At 46.5% G+C, this 9,845-nt stretch overlaps 3 non-coding genes across 3 annotated transcripts; all 3 read right to left on the bottom strand.

The window, feature by feature from the left end:
* Positions 1 to 416: 416 nt before the first annotated feature.
* Positions 417 to 488, bottom strand: Trnai-aau (transfer RNA isoleucine (anticodon AAU)). Its single transcript has one exon. It is a non-coding gene; the product is annotated as a tRNA-Ile (tRNA).
* A 2,987-nt stretch (positions 489 to 3,475) lies between these two features.
* Positions 3,476 to 3,547, bottom strand: Trnai-aau (transfer RNA isoleucine (anticodon AAU)). The gene has a single exon. It is a non-coding gene; the product is annotated as a tRNA-Ile (tRNA).
* Positions 3,548 to 8,044: 4,497 nt separating this feature from the next.
* Trnai-aau (transfer RNA isoleucine (anticodon AAU)) lies at positions 8,045 to 8,113 on the bottom strand. Its single transcript has one exon. It is a non-coding gene; the product is annotated as a tRNA-Ile (tRNA).
* Between the last annotated feature and the right edge of the window lie 1,732 nt (positions 8,114 to 9,845).

Below are 9,845 nucleotides of genomic sequence, written 5' to 3' on the forward strand. Positions count from 1 at the left end.
GTTACATTCAACCTCTGACGAGACCGACCAAATATAAACTGTGAAACAAGACCACACACTTTGTGCATTCGGAATCGAAGGCAGGGCGTCCCTCGCCGCATTTGCTACGATTGCCATTTGCTACTTCTGCAGAAGCGGCGGCGGCGGCGACGACGACGACGACGACGACGACGACGACGACGACGACGAATATCGCGAGAGGCTCTGAGATATGTGAGAAATACATCTATAAAATGTAATTCAGACTGCCTCGTCCCACCTTATGCTGTACCGCTTTGGCAAATGCTTTATCTGCGCCATTCGCCTTAATCGCATCTGAGAGTGATTCTTAAAAAAACGCCTGTCGCTAATTGTTCGTCATCACAGGTACTGTTTGCTATACGGCCACGACGCGCAACTGATTTCCAAAATTCATCTTTCTCCTGTGAGGATTGAACTTACGACCGCTGGTTTATTAGACCAGTGCTCTACCACTGAGCTAAAGAGGCGCGGCCTAGCGGTACTCTTGGGTACTTCGTCCTTACGGTCGTCTGCATCATCAGACTTTAGCTGACAACACTTCATATTACCGGCTAATATTTGCAGCTATGGCGACAAATTACTGCTTGACTACACATCTGACACGTAACCGATGTGCTCTCCAAACAACAACACTTGCATTTCAGAACATGTCTTTCACACATGTCTACAAAATCACCTTCACCTTCAAATACAGCTTCCTTGCGACTGACAGAGACGTAGGCAAAGTTTAAAGTTGCTATTTCCATTAAATCTCGTTAATCAGAAAAACGGTAATTTACACCTGCAGCGGAACAAAATTCCGTTCCGCCCAGCGTCTGGCTCGAACCCACGACCCTGGGATTAAGAGTCTGACGCTCTACCGACTGAGCTAGCCGGCTACCTCGGTGAATACCTGCCGGGTAGCACGTCACACAGTACTCGTTTGGGTTGGGTGGTCCCATACAGAATCTCTCCATGATGCCTAATGTTTTCCTAACGTCACACTCGTCACGTACTTCACTTTTATGTCATAATCATTTCTGAGAGGTAAAGAAATTGCATGACAACATGCAGAGCTAGTGGCGTCAAAATTAACGCACATACTTTATGTGACTCAAAAGCCGAACGAGTTACTTTCCGACGTTGTTTTAGATGTGCAAGTGATAGTCAAAACTCGCTGTGTCGGCACTCTGCCGACCATTTCGCTAGTTAACACCGGTCTTGTTGTGTGTGTTTCAAGCTCAAGAGCATCTCCAAGCAAAAAATGGTCAACAGCAACATTCAGACGGTTTCGTACTGCTCAATTGCTACATTAAAACGTTATGTTTCTTTTTCAGAACTGGAAAAACACAAGCGTGACAGCATTCGAACCTGTAATCTTCAGATCCGAAGTCCGACGCCTTATCCATTAGGCCACACGGTCACTGACGACCAACATTTACATGTATACGACTCATCTCGAAACGCTCACACCCCTGAGGATTTGTGTTTTCGTTCTACACAGCCGCTGCCCCTTGCTCTTTCCCACCCATTCGTTACATTCAGCCTCTGACGAGACCGACCAAATATAGACTGTGAAACAAGACCACACACTTTGTGCATTCGGAATCGAAGGCAGGGCGTCCCTCGCCGCATTTGCTACGATTGCCATTTGCTACTTCTGCAGAAGCGGCGACGACGACGACGACGACGACGACGACGACGACGACGACGAATATCGCGAGAGGCTCTGAGATATGTGAGAAATACATCTATAAAATGTAATTCAGACTGCCTCGTCCCACCTTATGCTGTACCGCTTTGGCAAATGCTTTATCTGCGCCATTCGCCTTAATCGCATCTGAGAGTGATTCTTAAAAAAACGCCTGTCGCTAATTGTTCGTCATCACAGGTACTGTTTGCTATACGGCCACGACGCGCAACTGATTTCCAAAATTCATCTTTCTCCTGTGAGGATGGAACTTACGACCCCTGGTTTATTAGACCAGTGCTCTACCACTGAGCTAAAGAGGCGCGGCCTAGCGGTACTCTTGGGTACTTCGTCCTTACGGTCGTCTGCATCATCAGACTTTAGCTGACAACACTTCATATTACCGGCTAATATTTGCAGCTATGGCGACAAATTACTGCTTGACTACACATCTGACACGTAACCGATGTGCTCTCCAAACAACAACACTTGCATTTCAGAACATGTCTTTCACACATGTCTACAAAATCACCTTCACCTTCAAATACAGCTTCCTTGCGACTGACAGAGACGTAGGCAAAGTTTAAAGTTGCTATTTCCATTAAATCTCGTTAATCAGAAAAACGGTAATTTACACTTGCAGCGGAACAAAATTCCGTTCCGCCCAGCGTCTGGCTCGAACCCACGACCCTGGGATTAAGAGTCTGACGCTCTACCGACTGAGCTAGCCGGCTACCTCGGTGAATACCTGCCGGGTAGCACGTCACACAGTACTCGTTTGGGTTGGGTGGTCCCATACAGAATCTCTCCATGATGCCTAATGTTTTCCTAACGTCACACTCGTCACGTACTTCACTTTTATGTCATAATCATTTCTGAGAGGTAAAGAAATTGCATGACAACATGCAGAGCTAGTGGCGTCAAAATTAACGCACATACTTTATGTGACTCAAAAGCCGAACGAGTTACTTTCCGACGTTGTTTTAGATGTGCAAGTGATAGTCAAAACTCGCTGTGTCGGCACTCTGCCGACCATTTCGCTAGTTAACACCGGTCTTGTTGTGTGTGTTTCAAGCTCAAGAGCATCTCCAAGCAAAAAATGGTCAACAGCAACATTCAGACGGTTTCGTACTGCTCAATTGCTACATTAAAACGTTATGTTTCTTTTTCATAACTGGAAAAACACAAGCGTGACAGCATTCGAACCTGTAATCTTCAGATCCGAAGTCCGACGCCTTATCCATTAGGCCACACGGTCACTGACGACCAACATTTACATGTATACGACTCATCTCGAAACGCTCACACCCCTGAGGATTTGTGTTTTCGTTCTACACAGCCGCTGCCCCTTGCTCTTTCCCACCCATTCGTTACATTCAACCTCTGACGAGACCGACCAAATATAAACTGTGAAACAAGACCACACACTTTGTGCATTCGGAATCGAAGGCAGGGCGTCCCTCGCCGCATTTGCTACGATTGCCATTTGCTACTTCTGCAGAAGCGGCGGCGGCGGCGACGACGACGACGACGACGACGACGACGACGACGACGACGAATATCGCGAGAGGCTCTGAGATATGTGAGAAATACATCTATAAAATGTAATTCAGACTGCCTCGTCCCACCTTATGCTGTACCGCTTTGGCAAATGCTTTATCTGCGCCATTCGCCTTAATCGCATCTGAGAGTGATTCTTAAAAAAACGCCTGTCGCTAATTGTTCGTCATCACAGGTACTGTTTGCTATACGGCCACGACGCGCAACTGATTTCCAAAATTCATCTTTCTCCTGTGAGGATTGAACTTACGACCGCTGGTTTATTAGACCAGTGCTCTACCACTGAGCTAAAGAGGCGCGGCCTAGCGGTACTCTTGGGTACTTCGTCCTTACGGTCGTCTGCATCATCAGACTTTAGCTGACAACACTTCATATTACCGGCTAATATTTGCAGCTATGGCGACAAATTACTGCTTGACTACACATCTGACACGTAACCGATGTGCTCTCCAAACAACAACACTTGCATTTCAGAACATGTCTTTCACACATGTCTACAAAATCACCTTCACCTTCAAATACAGCTTCCTTGCGACTGACAGAGACGTAGGCAAAGTTTAAAGTTGCTATTTCCATTAAATCTCGTTAATCAGAAAAACGGTAATTTACACCTGCAGCGGAACAAAATTCCGTTCCGCCCAGCGTCTGGCTCGAACCCACGACCCTGGGATTAAGAGTCTGACGCTCTACCGACTGAGCTAGCCGGCTACCTCGGTGAATACCTGCCGGGTAGCACGTCACACAGTACTCGTTTGGGTTGGGTGGTCCCATACAGAATCTCTCCATGATGCCTAATGTTTTCCTAACGTCACACTCGTCACGTACTTCACTTTTATGTCATAATCATTTCTGAGAGGTAAAGAAATTGCATGACAACATGCAGAGCTAGTGGCGTCAAAATTAACGCACATACTTTATGTGACTCAAAAGCCGAACGAGTTACTTTCCGACGTTGTTTTAGATGTGCAAGTGATAGTCAAAACTCGCTGTGTCGGCACTCTGCCGACCATTTCGCTAGTTAACACCGGTCTTGTTGTGTGTGTTTCAAGCTCAAGAGCATCTCCAAGCAAAAAATGGTCAACAGCAACATTCAGACGGTTTCGTACTGCTCAATTGCTACATTAAAACGTTATGTTTCTTTTTCAGAACTGGAAAAACACAAGCGTGACAGCATTCGAACCTGTAATCTTCAGATCCGAAGTCCGACGCCTTATCCATTAGGCCACACGGTCACTGACGACCAACATTTACATGTATACGACTCATCTCGAAACGCTCACACCCCTGAGGATTTGTGTTTTCGTTCTACACAGCCGCTGCCCCTTGCTCTTTCCCACCCATTCGTTACATTCAGCCTCTGACGAGACCGACCAAATATAGACTGTGAAACAAGACCACACACTTTGTGCATTCGGAATCGAAGGCAGGGCGTCCCTCGCCGCATTTGCTACGATTGCCATTTGCTACTTCTGCAGAAGCGGCGACGACGACGACGACGACGACGACGACGACGACGACGACGAATATCGCGAGAGGCTCTGAGATATGTGAGAAATACATCTATAAAATGTAATTCAGACTGCCTCGTCCCACCTTATGCTGTACCGCTTTGGCAAATGCTTTATCTGCGCCATTCGCCTTAATCGCATCTGAGAGTGATTCTTAAAAAAACGCCTGTCGCTAATTGTTCGTCATCACAGGTACTGTTTGCTATACGGCCACGACGCGCAACTGATTTCCAAAATTCATCTTTCTCCTGTGAGGATGGAACTTACGACCCCTGGTTTATTAGACCAGTGCTCTACCACTGAGCTAAAGAGGCGCGGCCTAGCGGTACTCTTGGGTACTTCGTCCTTACGGTCGTCTGCATCATCAGACTTTAGCTGACAACACTTCATATTACCGGCTAATATTTGCAGCTATGGCGACAAATTACTGCTTGACTACACATCTGACACGTAACCGATGTGCTCTCCAAACAACAACACTTGCATTTCAGAACATGTCTTTCACACATGTCTACAAAATCACCTTCACCTTCAAATACAGCTTCCTTGCGACTGACAGAGACGTAGGCAAAGTTTAAAGTTGCTATTTCCATTAAATCTCGTTAATCAGAAAAACGGTAATTTACACTTGCAGCGGAACAAAATTCCGTTCCGCCCAGCGTCTGGCTCGAACCCACGACCCTGGGATTAAGAGTCTGACGCTCTACCGACTGAGCTAGCCGGCTACCTCGGTGAATACCTGCCGGGTAGCACGTCACACAGTACTCGTTTGGGTTGGGTGGTCCCATACAGAATCTCTCCATGATGCCTAATGTTTTCCTAACGTCACACTCGTCACGTACTTCACTTTTATGTCATAATCATTTCTGAGAGGTAAAGAAATTGCATGACAACATGCAGAGCTAGTGGCGTCAAAATTAACGCACATACTTTATGTGACTCAAAAGCCGAACGAGTTACTTTCCGACGTTGTTTTAGATGTGCAAGTGATAGTCAAAACTCGCTGTGTCGGCACTCTGCCGACCATTTCGCTAGTTAACACCGGTCTTGTTGTGTGTGTTTCAAGCTCAAGAGCATCTCCAAGCAAAAAATGGTCAACAGCAACATTCAGACGGTTTCGTACTGCTCAATTGCTACATTAAAACGTTATGTTTCTTTTTCAGAACTGGAAAAACACAAGCGTGACAGCATTCGAACCTGTAATCTTCAGATCCGAAGTCCGACGCCTTATCCATTAGGCCACACGGTCACTGACGACCAACATTTACATGTATACGACTCATCTCGAAACGCTCAGACCCCTGAGGATTTGTGTTTTCGTTCTACACAGCCGCTGCCCCTTGCTCTTTCCCACCCATTCGTTACATTCAGCCTCTGACGAGACCGACCAAATATAGACTGTGAAACAAGACCACACACTTTGTGCATTCGGAATCGAAGGCAGGGCGTCCCTCGCCGCATTTGCTACGATTGCCATTTGCTACTTCTGCAGAAGCGGCGACGACGACGACGACGACGACGACGACGACGAATATCGCGAGAGGCTCTGAGATATGTGAGAAATACATCTATAAAATGTAATTCAGACTGCCTCGTCCCACCTTATGCTGTACCACTTTGGCAAATGCTTTATCTGCGCCATTCGCCTTAATCGCATCTGAGAGTGATTCTTAAAAAAACGCCTGTCGCTAATTGTTCGTCATCACAGGTACTGTTTGCTATACGGCCACGACGCGCAACTGATTTCCAAAATTCATCTTTCTCCTGTGAGGATGGAACTTACGACCCCTGGTGTATTAGACCAGTGCTCTACCACTGAGCTAAAGAGGCGCGGCCTAGCGGTACTCTTGGGTACTTCGTCCTTACGGTCGTCTGCATCATCAGACTTTAGCTGACAACACTTCATATTACCGGCTAATATTTGCAGCTATGGCGACAAATTACTGCTTGACTACACATCTGACACGTAACCGATGTGCTCTCCAAACAACAACACTTGCATTTCAGAACATGTCTTTCACACATGTCTACAAAATCACCTTCACCTTCAAATACAGCTTCCTTGCGACTGACAGAGACGTAGGCAAAGTTTAAAGTTGCTATTTCCATTAAATCTCGTTAATCAGAAAAACGGTAATTTACACTTGCAGCGGAACAAAATTCCGTTCCGCCCAGCGTCTGGCTCGAACCCACGACCCTGGGATTAAGAGTCTGACGCTCTACCGACTGAGCTAGCCGGCTACCTCGGTGAATACCTGCCGGGTAGCACGTCACACAGTACTCGATTGTGTTGGGTGGTCCCATACAGAATCTCTCCATGATGCCTAATGTTTTCCTAACGTCACACTCGTCACGTACTTCACTTTTATGTCATAATCATTTCTGAGAGGTAAAGAAATTGCATGACAACATGCAGAACTAGTGGCGTCAAAAGTAACGCACATACTTTATGTGACTCAAAAGCCGAACGAGTTACTTTCCGACGTTGTTTTAGATGTGCAAGTGATAGTCAAAACTCGCTGTGTCGGCACTCTGCCGACCATTTCGCTAGTTAACACCGGTCTTGTTGTGTGTGTTTCAAGCTCAAGAGCATCTCCAAGCAAAAAATGGTCAACAGCAACATTCAGACGGTTTCGTACTGCTCAATTGCTACATTAAAACGTTATGTTTCTTTTTCAGAACTGGAAAAACACAAGCGTGACAGCATTCGAACCTGTAATCTTCAGATCCGAAGTCCGACGCCTTATCCATTAGGCCACACGGTCACTGACGACCAACATTTACATGTATACGACTCATCTCGAAACGCTCACACCCCTGAGGATTTGTGTTTTCGTTCTACACAGCCGCTGCCCCTTGCTCTTTCCCACCCATTCGTTACATTCAACCTCTGACGAGACCGACCAAATATAGACTGTGAAACAAGACCACACACTTTGTGCATTCGGAATCGAAGGCAGGGCGTCCCTCGCCGCATTTGCTACGATTGCCATTTGCTACTTCTGCAGAAGCGGCGGCGGCGGCGGCGACGACGACGACGACGACGACGACGACGACGAATATCGCGAGAGGCTCTGAGATATGTGAGAAATACATCTATAAAATGTAATTCAGACTGCCTCGTCCCACCTTATGCTGTACCGCTTTGGCAAATGCTTTATCTGCGCCATTCGCCTTAATCGCATCTGAGAGTGATTCTTAAAAAAACGCCTGTCTCTAATTGTTCGTCATCACAGGTACTGTTTGCTATACGGCCACGACGCGCAACTGATTTCCAAAACTCATCTTTATCCTGTGAGGATTGAACTTACGACCGCTGGTTTATTAGACCAGTGCTCTACCACTGAGCTAAAGAGGCGCGGCCTAGCGGTACTCTTGGGTAATTCGTCCTTACGGTCGTCTGCATCATCAGACTTTAGCTGACAACACTTCATATTACCGGCTAATATTTGCAGCTATGGCGACAAATTACTGCTTGACTACACATCTGACACGTAACCGATGTGCTCTCCAAACAACACCACTTGCATTTCAGAACATGTCTTTCACACATGTCTACAAAATCACCTTCACCTTCAAATACAGCTTCCTTGCGACTGACAGAGACGTAGGCAAAGTTTAAAGTTGCTATTTCCATTAAATCTCGTTAATCAGAAAAACGGTAATTTACACCTGCAGCGGAACAAAATTCCGTTCCGCCCAGCGTCTGGCTCGAACCCACGACCCTGGGATTAAGAGTCTGACGCTCTACCGACTGAGCTAGCCGGCTACCTCGGTGAATACCTGCCGGGTAGCACGTCACACAGTACTCGATTGTGTTGGGTGGTCCCATACAGAATCTCTCCATGATGCCTAATGTTTTCCTAACGTCACACTCGTCACGTACTTCACTTTTATGTCATAATCATTTCTGAGAGGTAAAGAAATTGCATGACAACATGCAGAGCTAGTGGCGTCAAAATTAACGCACATACTTTATGTGACTCAAAAGCCGAACGAGTTACTTTCCGACGTTGTTTTAGATGTGCAAGTGATAGTCAAAACTCGCTGTGTCGGCACTCTGCCGACCATTTCGCTAGTTAACACCGGTCTTGTTGTGTGTGTTTCAAGCTCAAGAGCATCTCCAAGCAAAAAATGGTCAACAGCAACATTCAGACGGTTTCGTACTGCTCAATTGCTACATTAAAACGTTATGTTTCTTTTTCAGAACTGGAAAAACACAAGCGTGACAGCATTCTAACCTGAAATCTTCATATCCGAAGTCCGACGCCTTATGCATTAGGCCACACGGTCACTGACGACCAACATTTACATGTATACGACTCATCTCGAAACGCTCACACCCCTGAGGATTTGTGTTTTCGTTCTACACAGCCGCTGCCCCTTGCTCTTTCCCACCCATTCGTTACATTCAACCTCTGACGAGACCGACCAAATATAGACTGTGAAACAAGACCACACACTTTGTGCATTCGGAATCGAAGGCAGGGCGTCCCTCGCCGCATTTGCTACGATTGCCATTTGCTACTTCTGCAGAAGCGGCGGCGGCGGCGACGACGACGACGACGACGACGACGACGACGAATATCGCGAGAGGCTCTGAGATATGTGAGAAATACATCTATAAAATGTAATTCAGACTGCCTCGTCCCACCTTATGCTGTACCGCTTTGGCAAATGCTTTATCTGCGCCATTCGCCTTAATCGCATCTGAGAGTGATTCTTAAAAAAACGCCTGTCGCTAATTGTTCGTCATCACAGGTACTGTTTGCTATACGGCCACGACGCGCAACTGATTTCCAAAATTCATCTTTCACCTGTGAGGATGGAACTTACGACCCCTGGTTTATTAGACCAGTGCTCTACCACTGAGCTAAAGAGGCGCGGCCTAGCGGTACTCTTGGGTACTTCGTCCTTACGGTCGTCTGCATCATCAGACTTTAGCTGACAACACTTCATATTACCAGCTAATATTTGCAGCTATGGCGACAAATTACTGCTTGACTACACATCTGACACGTAACCGATGTGCTCTCCAAACAACAACACTTGCATTTCAGAACATGTCTTTCACACATGTCTACAAA

The sequence above is a fragment of the Schistocerca gregaria genome, unplaced genomic scaffold (genome assembly GCF_023897955.1).
Source record: "Schistocerca gregaria isolate iqSchGreg1 unplaced genomic scaffold, iqSchGreg1.2 ptg000470l, whole genome shotgun sequence".
Taxonomy (NCBI): Eukaryota; Metazoa; Arthropoda; class Insecta; order Orthoptera; family Acrididae; genus Schistocerca; species Schistocerca gregaria.